The sequence below is a fragment of the Lactuca serriola genome, chromosome 2 (assembly GCF_051521515.1).
Source record: "Lactuca serriola cultivar US96UC23 chromosome 2, Lser_US96UC23_V15, whole genome shotgun sequence".
NCBI classification, from domain to species: Eukaryota; Viridiplantae; Streptophyta; class Magnoliopsida; order Asterales; family Asteraceae; genus Lactuca; species Lactuca serriola.
In genome coordinates, this window is record NC_136409.1 from 155,904,841 (window position 1) to 155,918,721 (window position 13,881).

Genomic DNA, 13,881 nt, shown 5'->3' on the forward strand with positions numbered 1-13,881 from the left:
ACTTTTACAGAATCCTCTAGCATATTGGCTTACGATTTCTGTGCCTAGAATCGTAAGTGTCCACTTCGATTATCCTAGGCTGAATTTCTTGTAACCCAGACATATGGTAGAAATATCAGTTCGGAAAGTGATATCACAATTCAAGTTGGTATCCAGATCTCCACCATAAACCCTAAATCTTCCCTACATTGAATGACTTCATATTGTGGAGGGTGAAGGTGAAGGCCCTTTTTGGTTCAACAGGTTGTGCAACAACATTGGAAAGAGATGGGAAACTACCAAATGAGATGATGACATATACGAAATCAGATATTTTGGAAAAAGCGCACAATGCAATTCTATTACGTTTGATTGATGAAGCGCTACATAAGGTCGTGGATCGAACGACTAGTTATGGGTTATGGGAGAAACTTTGTGACACGTATCAAAATAACCCTATCACTAATCAACTATATTAGAAGTAACATTTGTATATGCTCTGATGATAGATAGTACCCATGTAAAAGATCATATGGACATTATAATTCCATTATTCATGATTTACAAGGCATTGAAGTTAAAGTTGAAGATGACGATCAAACTCTTATTCTATTGTGTTATTTGTCGAATTTATATGAGAATTTCATTGATATCATATTGTATGGTAGAACAATGATGAGTGTTAATGACATGAAGGATGCCTTGTTGTCCAAGGAATTAAAACATAATGTTTAGGGTAGTGAAGAGGGTTTTGATTTAGGTCATTTTGTAAGCAGGGGTACATCATAAGAAATAGAAGGTGTAAATAGGGAAAGTTAAGTTTCAAGTAAAGCTTCCACTAATGTTACTGGTGTAAAGAACGGGGGGTATATTAAAGCAGATTGGCCACAACGCAAAAACGGAAACAATAAGGTTGAATTAAGCAACAATGGTAGTGTTTCTCTAGTTCAATACAATTTTGATAAATAAGACATGTATATACGATGTTTCGACTATATGTACGATTGATTATACAAACACTTAGGTCTTAGACACATGTGCATCTCATCATATGACATTTTCATGTGATTTATTCGTTTTCTTTAACAGATAGAATGGTAAGGTAATATCATGTAATGTTGAGATATGGCGTCTCAAAGTTAGTGACATAGTGCAGATCAAAATACATGACAATATGGTCAAAACTATAAATTGTTGGTATGTTCCTGATTTTCGGGAATAATTTAATTTCTCTTGGAACTTTTGGTAAACATGGACTCAAATACTATGGTGAAGATGATCGAGTAAAAGTCTCAATGGGTGTTCTTGTGTTAATGAAAGATAAACTACTACATGGAATTTTTTTCTAGAAGGCAATTCGGTGACAAGGATGATGACTGTATCTTAATCTTTGGAGCTACGTGATGACAAAACAGAGTTGTGGCATCGTCGATTGGGTAACGTAAGCAATACGATAAAGTCGATATTGAGTAAGCATGGATTACCTGAGGGTGAAATTACTAGAAAGATAGAGTTCTTTGAATCTCGTGTAAAAGGAAATCAATGCATGTTAAAGTTTATTTATGGTCAACATATGTGACATCCCCTATTTTCGAGAGCCGGTTTTTTTCTTTTTTTCTTTACGCTTTAAAAACCATAACATAGAGTAAATTAAAGAAATGGTCCTTGTGGTTTGGTCGAATTCTCACTTTTGGTCCATAAGTTTTAAAATTGATAGGTTACATCCCTGTGGTTTAGGGGTGGCAATTTATGACACGACACGACAAAAATACACGAAACGAAACGGAATTAGGATGCAACTGAAATTTGAATTCGTGTTCATGTCGTGTTCGTGTTAATTATAAAAAACACGATGTCGTGTCGTGTCGTGTTTGTGTTCAAAATTAGACACAAAATTGACACAATTTAGCAGTTCTTTATCGTTTTTCTGTGTTTGTCGTGTTTTTCGTGTTATATTTGATAAATTATTCATTAAATAAAATAGTTTTAGTATATGTTATATTTGTCATGTCGTGTTTGTCGTTTTTTAATTCGTTCGTTTTCGTGTTAGTTAGAAAAAACACGACATCGTGTCGTGTCGTGTTCGTGTTACATAAAACCTTGTCGTGTCGTCTCGTGTCAGACAGAAACACGAAACGATAGCACAATTTGCCACCCCTACCGTGGTTTCTGAAAATCGCAATGTTGGTCCTTTGTCCATATAAAAAGACCAAATTATATATATATATATATATATATATATATATATATATATATATATATATATATATAATTTTTTTATCTTTATTTTAATAGAATTAATATAGATTATTTATAATTTTTTTTTAAATTCAATTATCTAAATTATATAAAATCATATAATTATTTATTTATTTATTTATCTTTGTTTTGTAGTTTAAAATTCTTTTAAATTTTTTTGAAGTTTTATTTAAATATATTTTTTAATGTTTGTTTTTGACATTTTGTTCGTCCAATATAATTATTTAATGTTGTTTTTTATGTGTTTTTTGTTTACATCATTCACTTACATATAAGGATGTAAACGAACTGAACTTTCAGTGAACCGTTCGTAAATTGTTCGGTGGGAAGTTCGTTTATGTTTGTTTATTTAATAAATGAACGAACATGAACAAAAATTATCATTCGTTTAGTTAAACAAACGAACATGAACAATTGTCTCGTTCGTTCGTTTATATTCGTGAACATTCGTTTATAATGTTTGTTTATGTTAATTTATGTTCGTTCATTTAATTTATTTATATTCAATTTTTTTTAATTGTATTACCATATTATATGTCCGTTTATGTTAATATATGTGTTTTATGGTTTTATGTGTTTTTTGTTTACATTATTTGTTTATATCTCAGTGTTTTTTCATTTATTGCCTAAATAATTATATTTTTTTGTATAACTATTTCTGAAAAAAAACAAAGTATATATATATATATATATTTAAAAGAAAAAGAAAAAAGCAAATATTAAATAATTTTGTTGGAAGATTGATAGTTATTCGAGTTATTATTTTAATTTGTTTATTCTAAAAAAAGGTAAAAAAAATAATTATATAATTTAAACGAACAAAAGGTCAAAAAATCATTAAAGAATGGGTAAGTTGGTCATTTTATATGGACCAAGGACCTGCAGTGCAATTTTCACAAGCGACAGAGATGTAACCTATCAAATTTTAAACTTAGGGACGAAAACTGAGAATTCGACCAAACCATAGGGACCATTCCTATAATTTACTCCCATAACATATTTATTTGCGGAAAATCCCAGTATATTAAAACATTTTTAAGTACAGCTGTTTGTTTCAAAATAATAAAACTCTAAGAATGTCATAATCAATACACAACATAGTTACAACGTAAAGACCTAACTGTCCTGAACACTATTGCAGGTCTTCTCTTTAATCACTCGACATCCTATTCGAGTGTCTAACATTCTTAACACCGCAACATGTGATGCATATAAATTGAGTGGTTCAGGTTGGAAACCTGGTGGGATAGATAGAGTTTTCAATCCCATAATTTTATTATGATATTAATCCATAATCAATAACATGCAAAACCAACTGTTATCCAATAATACATCATAAATATCTATAAGTCACTTTACCCTTAGTTATCCATCCCTTCGATCATCACATACTGATCCTATAACAATGATCTTATAAGATCTATTGTCACTTTAAATATCTATAATATCATAAATATCTATAAGTCACTTTAAACCAAAATTTTCATTTTTAATTTCCCAAAATAAATTTTCACAAACCAACTCATCCAATAACATAAGTGTCTAAAACAAACATCATCACAAAATATCAAAGTATCTCAAACTGGCCCAGTAACAAATCTTTCAGCAAGTGTGTACAATCAGACCTTCGCCTTCTTGTGGTCCTCAGAAGTACCTGAAACTCATAAATCAACAACTGTAAGCATGAAGCTTAATGAGTTCCCCAAGATACCACATATAACACAACAAAAACAAACAACTATGGGTTATCAGAAACTGTGGAGACTATTAGCAGTTCCAGTGGGCAACAACATGCCCTATGGGTTATTAGCAACCCTAGAGCCTATCCACAGTATCAGTCATACATAACAACATAATACAAACATAACAGTCAACCCAACTGGTTATCACAAATACAACTATTCTACCACACACGTAAGAATAAGTGAGGAGACCCACCTGATATCGACGACAAGTAAATCTCTCACCCGAACTGCCAGAACTAGACTCCACCTAATCAACGAAATAATTAACCCTAATTATTAATTAAGGTTTAAAACTCACTCACCAGTCCAAATCCTTCAACTAAGTCCTTTAAGGTCAAAAAGACCATTTTGCCCCTCCCATGGTCCAAAACCCTAAATCTTAACCAAAAGTCAAAAGTCAATGAAAGTCAACTTCCCAAGGCGTATGATCGGTGTACTACTTGAACAACAACCAATCAGGGACGGAACCGGATACGTGGGGCGTAGCCAGGAGTACGCCCGACGTACTCCGTCTGATTCAACTTCACCAATTTTTGTGTCTTAGTCCATTAAGACATCTAACCTAACTTTAGATCTGACCATCCTAGGGTGTCTTAATCTATAAAGTCGTTGACTTTAAGCCTTTGCATGGATAGAAAGGACCAAATGCTACAAACTCTAACTTACATCACACTCTAAGTCACTTTACTCTTGCATGGGCCATAGGAAAAGATCAAGCAACCATTTTATAACATCCCAAAATTATGAGGTAAAAATTTCATTTTTAATTCAACCAAAACACTAATTATCTTTAAGTCAACATTCAATATCTGATTATCCAAATATTCATAATTACTTTTATAAGAAAGCAGTTATCAGAGTACAATCCCAAAATCATCATGATGCGGAAACATGGGTGGAAGCACTGCGATCAAGCCATGCCCTTCCCCTTCGAACCGGATGTTCCTAAAACCACAACCATAAAAATCGTAAGCACAAACTTAGTAAGTTCCTCAAAATACCAGATACCATACATAATAAACACATATTGGGCCCCCGCCCTTCATTGGGCTCCGCCCATCATCGAATCCCACCCGGCCTTGGGCCCCACCCGACATCGAGCCCCGCTCAGTTTACAGATCTGTCAATCACCAAGCTCCTCCAGATACATATAATCATATAAACATATAATCATACTAGCATATGCGATAATCACAAAGACAATAGCATACCATACAGTCATCGAGCCTCGCTCGGCATCGGGCCTTGCCCAGTAGCATAAAAACACATACCGATAACTAGCATACAATATACGCATCAGGCCCCGCTTGGCATCAGGCCTTGCCCGGTAATCATACCATCACATAACACATGTAAGAGTCACACAGACATATAGCATCCTAACATATAAACCATGGACCGACATTGGTGCCTTCGACCCGCTAAACTCAGTGAGGAGACTCAATTCAATCCGCTGATAATCAAATAACTGCTCGGGCCGTTGAACCGAATAACCTTGCGCCAACTGACAATAAATACGATCTTAATCAATAATTAACTTGATAACCCAAAATCCGAGGCCCACTCCATAAACCAACTTCCTAAAGGGTAAAAGACCATTTTACCCTTTTCTTACTTGTTCCATAACCAAGGTCCAACCTAAATGCACAAAAGCCCAAAATGGCAACCCAAAGCCCACATTAAAAGCAATAAAAGCCCATTATGGCCCAATAACCCGATTAGGCCCCAAAACCATCATGGACCTACTTCCAAGAAAACCCTAAGTCCATCCATGGCCCAAAGTCCGAAGTCTAATGGCCCAACAAGGCCCAAATCTCAAAAAGCCCAAAATGGAAAACTGAAGAGTACGCCCCGCGTACCAGAATAGTACACCCAACGGACTCACACTCGAAGCATAGAGTACAAACGACTGATGCACAAAACCTTCATTACACTGAGCGTACTACCTGCGTACGCCCAACGTATTCATTAGGGACCAAAAATTTATTATAAGCTCTTAATGGTTAATACAATGACTTCCAAACTCAAATATGACCCTAATGAGATGTCTTAACACGTAAAGTTGGCAAATCTATTCCTTTACATGGCCTCATGGGACCAAATCCTTAATAACATCCATAATAAACATCCAAACTCATGCATGGTCCAAAATAACTCATCAAGATGACATTTTTATGAACAAGGGACCACCCAAAGGACAAGATCCATCGTTCTAAGCTCTTGGAGTAGCTCATACTCGCAAGGATGGCTCTAAGGACCAAAAAGAACCCAAATTACTCCTTAAACTAGATCTAACACCTAGAATTATCAAGATAAAAACTTTATACCTCCAAAATGTAGATCAAGATGAAACAAACCTGGATCCAAAAGCTTCAAGCAATCCCACACTTCTCCAAGAAGTTCCTTCTTCCTTTATGAACACCAAAAAACATGAAATACCACCAAAAGATCAAAAACCACTCAAATGGGGGATATGGTTTCGTTTCTAGGGTTTGGCGGGATGAAGGTCGAAGATAATAGGGTTTGGTGGTGAGTTAAGGAGGTTAAATAGGGTCCAAGACCCTAAATTAAGGTTTGGGTCTGACTGGAGTACGTCCAACGTACTTCTGGTACGCCCAACGTACCCCTTAAAGCACCCGCGCTCAATTTGCTTAGTACACCCAACGTACAACATTGTACGCCCCGTGTACTGACCTTAGCACTAGTACGCCATGTGTATGCCCCGCGTACTCGATCTAACCCTAGAACCATGAATCTTCTGAAGGCTATAACTTCTTCGTTATAAGTCATTTTCTGACGATACTTATTTCCATGAAGAGGTAATGAGAAGCTATATACATCTATCTACTCATACTTTCCTTAAAACTTCGCAAACAAAAATCCAATTTCCATAAAAGCCTGAACTGATACTTTACTGAAATACCCCTTGGCTCCAAAACCCAAATCGAACACTCGAATCATCCGAATTACATTACTCACACCCAAATGGGTCTAAATCTCTTTTCCTTAAAGGCCTAAGCCTGATGATACCCGGTCATCAGCTCACCACTACGCATTAGGAAATGATTTAGAACAGGGTGTTACACATTTTTATCAATCTACAAGTCCTAAAATGCATGAAAGTACAACTAATATTATCTGGAATGCTCCAAACTCATAAGGATCCAAACTTGGGGACAAAAAGTTCATAAAACTCATCCATGGAGATCAAATAGAAAACTCATCAATGTATAAATCTTATACCTGGAAAAGATGCACAATGAGCAGTCATTTATGGATCTTCAAGCTTTCAAGCAACAACTCCTTCTTTTCTATCCCACTTCTTTAACAACATGCACCAAAATCAGTTAATAAGCTCCCAAAATCTCACTAACAAGCTTAGAATCGAGATTAGGGTTTGAGGAGGAAATGGTGGTTGATAAGGACAGTCCAAGGGAGGTATAAGGTTGCTTAAATAGGGAGCAACCCTTAAAATTAGGGTTTAGTGACTGGGCTAGTACGCCCAACGTACCACACGTACGCCCAACGTACTAGCAGAACATCCACGATCCCGCATTACATGAGTACACTGCGCGTACCCTCTAGTACACCCAACGTACGACTAAAACACGAAGCTTTTACCATAAGGGACCAATTATGCAACTTTGATAAAATTAAGAGCTAGAAATGATAATACCTGATAATCGGACATTAAAATTCTCCCCCACTAGAATTTGACTTCGCCCTCGAAGTCATCCTCAATAAATAGCTCAGGATAGTGCTCGCGCATCTTAGACTCAGGTTCCCTCATCCACTCCGAGACTTTCCGGTGTTGCCACTGAACTTTAACCAAGTTCACTACCTTGTTCCTCAAGGTCTTCACTCTCTGATCCAGAATTGACACGGGCTTCTCAACATAGTTCAGGCGATCGTCGACTTGAATGTTTTCCAAAGGGACCACAACTGTCTTGTCAGCTATACACTTCCTTAGCTGGGAAAGATGGAAGGTATCATGAATTTGTCTTAACTCCTCTAGTAGCTCCAACTGGTAAGCCACTTTGCCCACTCGGGCCAAAACTCGGAAAAGGCCAATAAAACTGAGGCCCAACTTGCCCCGCTTTCTGAAGCAGATAACACCCTTCCAGGGTGACACCTTCAGAAGCACCAAATCCCCCACCTGAAACTCTAGCTCAGAGCGCCGACGATCCGCATAACTTTTCTGGCGGCTCTGAGCCACCAACAATCTCTGCCTAACTTGTTGTATAAGCTTGGTCATATTGATCACTACCTCCATGCTCCCCATGACCCTCTGTCCAACCTTTCCCCAGCAAATAGGAGTCCGACATCTCCTTCCATACAGAAGCTCAAATGGGGGTCAAAATCCCTCGGTTGTCGATATCAAAGGCTAAAATCTGGCCGATCACTTGCTCATTTTTCTAATTTTCTTCTTTTATGGCCTCCGACTGTGCTTCTTTGATAATCACTAAAACTGGGTTCATCACAGTCATCCTTATGCATATATTATGAATCAGGGCACTCATCCCCCTCCAGCTCAAGGCGTCAGCCACCACATTGGCCTTGCCTGGGTGATACAGAATCTCATAATTGTAGTCTTTCACTACATCCAACTACCTCCTTTACCTCATATTCAGTTTAGGCTGATCAATAAGATATCTTAGGCTCTTATGGACCATGTAGATAGTACACCGAACACCATAGGGATAGTGGCGCCAAATCTTGAGGGCGAAAACCACCGCCCCCTACTCCAAATCATGCGTGGGATGCTTCGCTTCATGAGGCTTCAGGTGCCTCGAAGAGTATGCACTCACATGCCCCCTCTGCATCAACACCACTTCTAACCCTCCAATGGATGCATCACAGTAGACCATGAAATCCTCAACTCCCTCAGGGAGGGTAAGTATTGGCGCCTCACATAGTCTCAAGCGGAGAGTCTCGAATGATGCCTTTGCTTTGGTCCCCAACTAAACACAATCCTTGTCAACCTGGTGAGAGGAAAAACCATCCTGGAGAAATCTATAATAAATCTCCGATAATATCTTGCCAAACTGAGGAAGCTCCGAATCTCAGATGGAGATGTCGGCACTTCCCACTGCATCATCGCCTTTATCTTGGCTGGGTCGACCAATATACCATTCTGGTTGACGAGGTATCCTAGAAACCAAACATCACGCATCTAGAAGTCGCACTTGGAGAACTTGGCATAGAGCCTCTCCATCCTCAAAACCCCAAGAATATCGCAAAAATCCTCCTCGTGCTGCTCTCTGGTCTTCGAATAGACTAGAATGTCATTAATGAAGACAATCACCGATCGATCTAACTTGGGACTACACACCCGGTTATTGAGATGATTGAGATCCATGAACGCTATCAGTGTGTTGGTGAGCCCAAAAGGAATCACCACGAACTCGTAATGACCATAGCAAGTTCGGATGACCTTTTTCTGAATATCCTCCTCTCGCACCCTTATCTGATGGTAGCCGGACCTCAAATCGATCTTGGAAAACCAAGAGGCACCCTGTAGCTGGTTGAAGAGATCATCGATCCTCAACAATGAATAATGGTTTTTCATCATCAACTTGTTCAACTCCCAGTAATAGATGCACATCTAGTGTGAACCATCATTCTTTCTGACAAAAAGGATCGGTGCTCCCTAAGGAGAATTGCTCGGCTAAATTAACGCTTTTCCTAATAGCTCTTGTAGCTAAGAGGATAATTCTTGTATCTCAGGAGGTGCAAGGAGGTACGATACCTTGGCAATCGACACCGCACTCTGAATCAGATCGATCCGAAACTCCACTTGCCTCACAGGAGGCACACCTGGTAACTCATCGGGAAAAACATTGGGAAAATCATGTACCACATGAACATCAAAAATAGAAGTTGATCCCTTCTCCTCAACCCGAGTATCCACTACATATGCCAGATATCCCATACACCCATGCTGTAAACTCTATTTCCTCAAGCGACAAAGTAGAAAGCTGATCCCGACCTAGTACCATCACTGTAGATAGTCAACACTCCCCCACTCGGGTCTCGAATCGTCACCATCTGATGCTCACAGTCAATCAGAGCCCCAAACCAGCTCAACCAGTATATACCCATGATCACACCACAGACATCTCCCATAGCAATATGGATAAGATCTATCAGATAACCAACACGAAGATCTCTAACATATAACCCCAGTAGATATCAGTAGCGGAGACCGGGAACTCGTCAAGTATAGAGACTCTTAAGGGCCTGCTCAAGGTCTCTCTTGCATAAACCTGCGACAAAAGGATGATGACACAAAATATCGACTCACACCCGAGTCAAACAGCACATGTGCAGGTACATAATTCCCAAGAAAAGTACCTACACAATCCATAATATAAGCAACATAAATAAATCATCAGAAATAACAAAGAACACATACCAACCACAATATCTGGAGCTTCTTGGGCCCCCTCTACTATTAACTAAAATGCTCTCCGTCGAGCCCTTAGCGCCTCGGACTTCCCCTACCGGCCATCAATAATATGCAAGGTCGTGGGGCTGGAGTCTGAACCACCCTAGATGCAAGCTGAGGACACTCGACCCTCATGTGACTCATCTGGTTGAAATTGAAGCAAACCCGAAATCCCTTGGGGAAATGCCTAGCCAAATGCCCCTCCTTGTCACCCAGGTAGTCATCCAATCCTGATCGATAGGGTCCCTTATGTCCCTTTCTGCACTTTCCGGAAGTGTGGCCCTTCTGGCCTCCAACTCTCTGATCAGCGGGCTTGGGGCACTTAGTTTCTAGATGAGACTATACTACTATCCTATCTCTCACCTGGGTCTCCATCTCCTCCTCATCCTGGGTCTCCAACTCAATCTCTCTCCTCATGGCATTTGTCTGTAGCTTAGCCAATGTACGATACGTAGTGTTTATCACAAAGTTACGGATATCCCTCCTCAGAATACTCAAATACCAACTCACACGTGCCTATTCAGTCGACACATGCTCAGGGAAAAATACGACCCTCTCATGGAACATCCTGGTGATCTCACTCACCGTCTATGTCCTCTGCTTAAGAGACAGGAACTCTTGGGCCAACCTCTCTCTCTCTCTCTCGCTCTCTCTCCCTCTCTCTCAAACACTGGAACAAACTCATATCTGCACATCTCAGTAAATCTCTCCCAAGTCACTACAGAATGCTCTACAAGAGTATAATCAGCTGTCATAAATTTCCACCAATCCATCGCTCCCAAGCGAAGCAGATTCAATGCGAAACGAACCATCAAATTCTCCGAACTGGAGCAAGTGTAAAAACACCCCCTGACATCAGAGATCCATCTCATAGAAACAACTGGATCCTGGGTCCCATCAAAATCGGGTGGCTTCATTTTGTTGAACTCTCGGTACCACAACGAATCACCTCGTATGGTCTCGCAACAGAAATAGCTGCAGTGGCTGCGACAACAAGATCCTCTGTGACGGTGACATATCGCTCATCAAAAGTCTCAATCATCATGGTATTGATAGACCTAAACATATCTGGAACAACCCCTCTGATTGTTGCGGCCACCTCAACGACAACAATCCTGGGGATCTCATCATCACTGACACTCGGCCTCTCGGGGTCGCTGGAGCCTAAACCTCGGGTATCCACTATACTGAAACACACAAGAAAACCATCAGAAATCAAGCTAAAGCGCATACACCGGAACCTAGACCCTATTATAAGTTCTTTAGTTCCTTAAGATTCCTTCTTGAGCTGTGTATAGATCCGGTGCTTTCAGTAGTACAGACCTAATACTACCTTCCATTCCAACCCGTATTTGTCTCAAGTCATCCTCTCAAGAACCTATGTCACAAGGACTCTATTTCCTCATATCAACTATAAACTTGTCCTGCTGGTTCCTTAGAACCATGACTAAGCATCTAGATACTACTTCTAGACTGCTCCCCAACACTGATCTGCCTCATAATATCTCCGCTATCCTTTCCATTTGCTTCACACATGCTAATTGTACACAAATACGAGACTTGATAGACATTCGAATAAATGATTCTACCTCAAATCCACAACCAAACAAGGAACATGAAGAGAGGCTAAATCAGACATTCTAAGGCTATAAAATCCTAACTATGTATAATTATATAACATACACTAAGCAAACAACAATCACATATTCAATCTCATAAGAATGAACTCCTAGGCTAAAGGCATCACAAATAAGACAACACTATCACACCATTCCAGCAGGATTCCTTAGCCTACCACTAGCTAGCATGCAATTTTATCAGCTCATAAAATATTAGCTCCACACTACTCATATTATAAATTGAGGTATTTTGGGAAACTACCGCTCGAGCTATCGTTGATTGTACACACTGCTTCACTGAGTTTTTCTCCTATAAAAATCTTCATTTCTCTGTTAAGTTTTTGTAAAAATTTTCATATCCTTAGTTTGAGTTTGGAATCACCCTAAGGTTCATCCAAATCCCTCAAACCGGGGCTCTGATTCCAAATTGTAACACATCAATTCTAAACCAAAATTTTCATTTTTAATTTCCCAAAGTAAAGTTTCACAAACCAAATCATCCGAAAACAAATGTGTCTAAAACAAACATCATCACAAAATATCAGAGTATTTCAAACTTTCCTAGTAACAAATCTCCTAGTGAGTGTGTAAAATCAAACCTTCGCCTTCTCGAGGTCCTCATAAGTACCTAAAACACATAAATCAACAACTGTAATCATGGAGCTTAGTGAGTTCCCCAAGATATCACACACAACACAACATCAATAAATAGCTATGGGTTATCAGCAATCCTGTAGACTATCAGCAGTCCTAGTGGGAAACATCACACCCTATGGGTTATCAACAACCCTGGAGCCTATCCGCAGTCTCAGTCATACATAACAGCATAATACAAAAATAACAGTAGATCCAGCTGGTCATCACAAATACAACTATTCTACCATACATGTAAGAATAAGTGAGGAGACTCACTTGTTACTAATGACAAGTAAATCTCACACCCGAACTGCCGGAACTAGACTCCGCCTAATTAACAAAATAATTAAATCTAATTAATAATTAAGGTCTAAAACTCACTCGTGAGTCCAGATCCCACAACTAAGCCCTTTTAGGGCAAAAAGACCATTTTTCTCCCCCATGGTCCAATACCTTAAATCTTGACCAAAAGTCAAAAGTTAACGAAGTTCAACTGCCCATTGTACACTTTCTTACGCGGGGTGTACTACTCGAACATCGACGAGTTGGGGATGGAACCGGCTATGCCTAATAGTATGCCTGACATACTCTGTCTGATTCAACTTCACCAATTTTTGTGTCTTAATCCGTTAAGACATCTAACCCAACTTCAGATCTGAATATCCTAGGGCGTCCTAATCCATAAAATCTTCGACTTTAAGCCTTTGCATGGCCAGAAAGGACCCAATACAACAAACTTTAACTTCCATCACACTCTAAGTCACTTTACTCATGCATGGGCCATAGGACCAAGCAACCATTTTTATGAATCTACAAGTCCTAAAATGCATGAAAGAGCAGTTAATATTCTCTGGAGTGATCCAAACTCATAAGGATCCAAAATTACGGACAAAAAGCTCATAAAACTCATCCATGGAGATCAAATAAAAAACTCATCAATGTATAAACTTTATACCTGAAAAAGATGCACAATAAGGAGTGGTTTCTGGATCTTCAATCTTGCAAGCAACAACTCCTTCTTCTCTATCCTCCTTCTTCAACAACATGGACCAAAATCACTTAATAAGCTCCCAAACGCTCACTAACAAGCTTAGAATCGAGATTAGGTTTTGAGGAGGGAATGATGGCTGATAAGGATAGTCCAAGGGATGTATAAGGTTGATTAAATAGGGAGCAACCCTTAAAATTAGGTTTT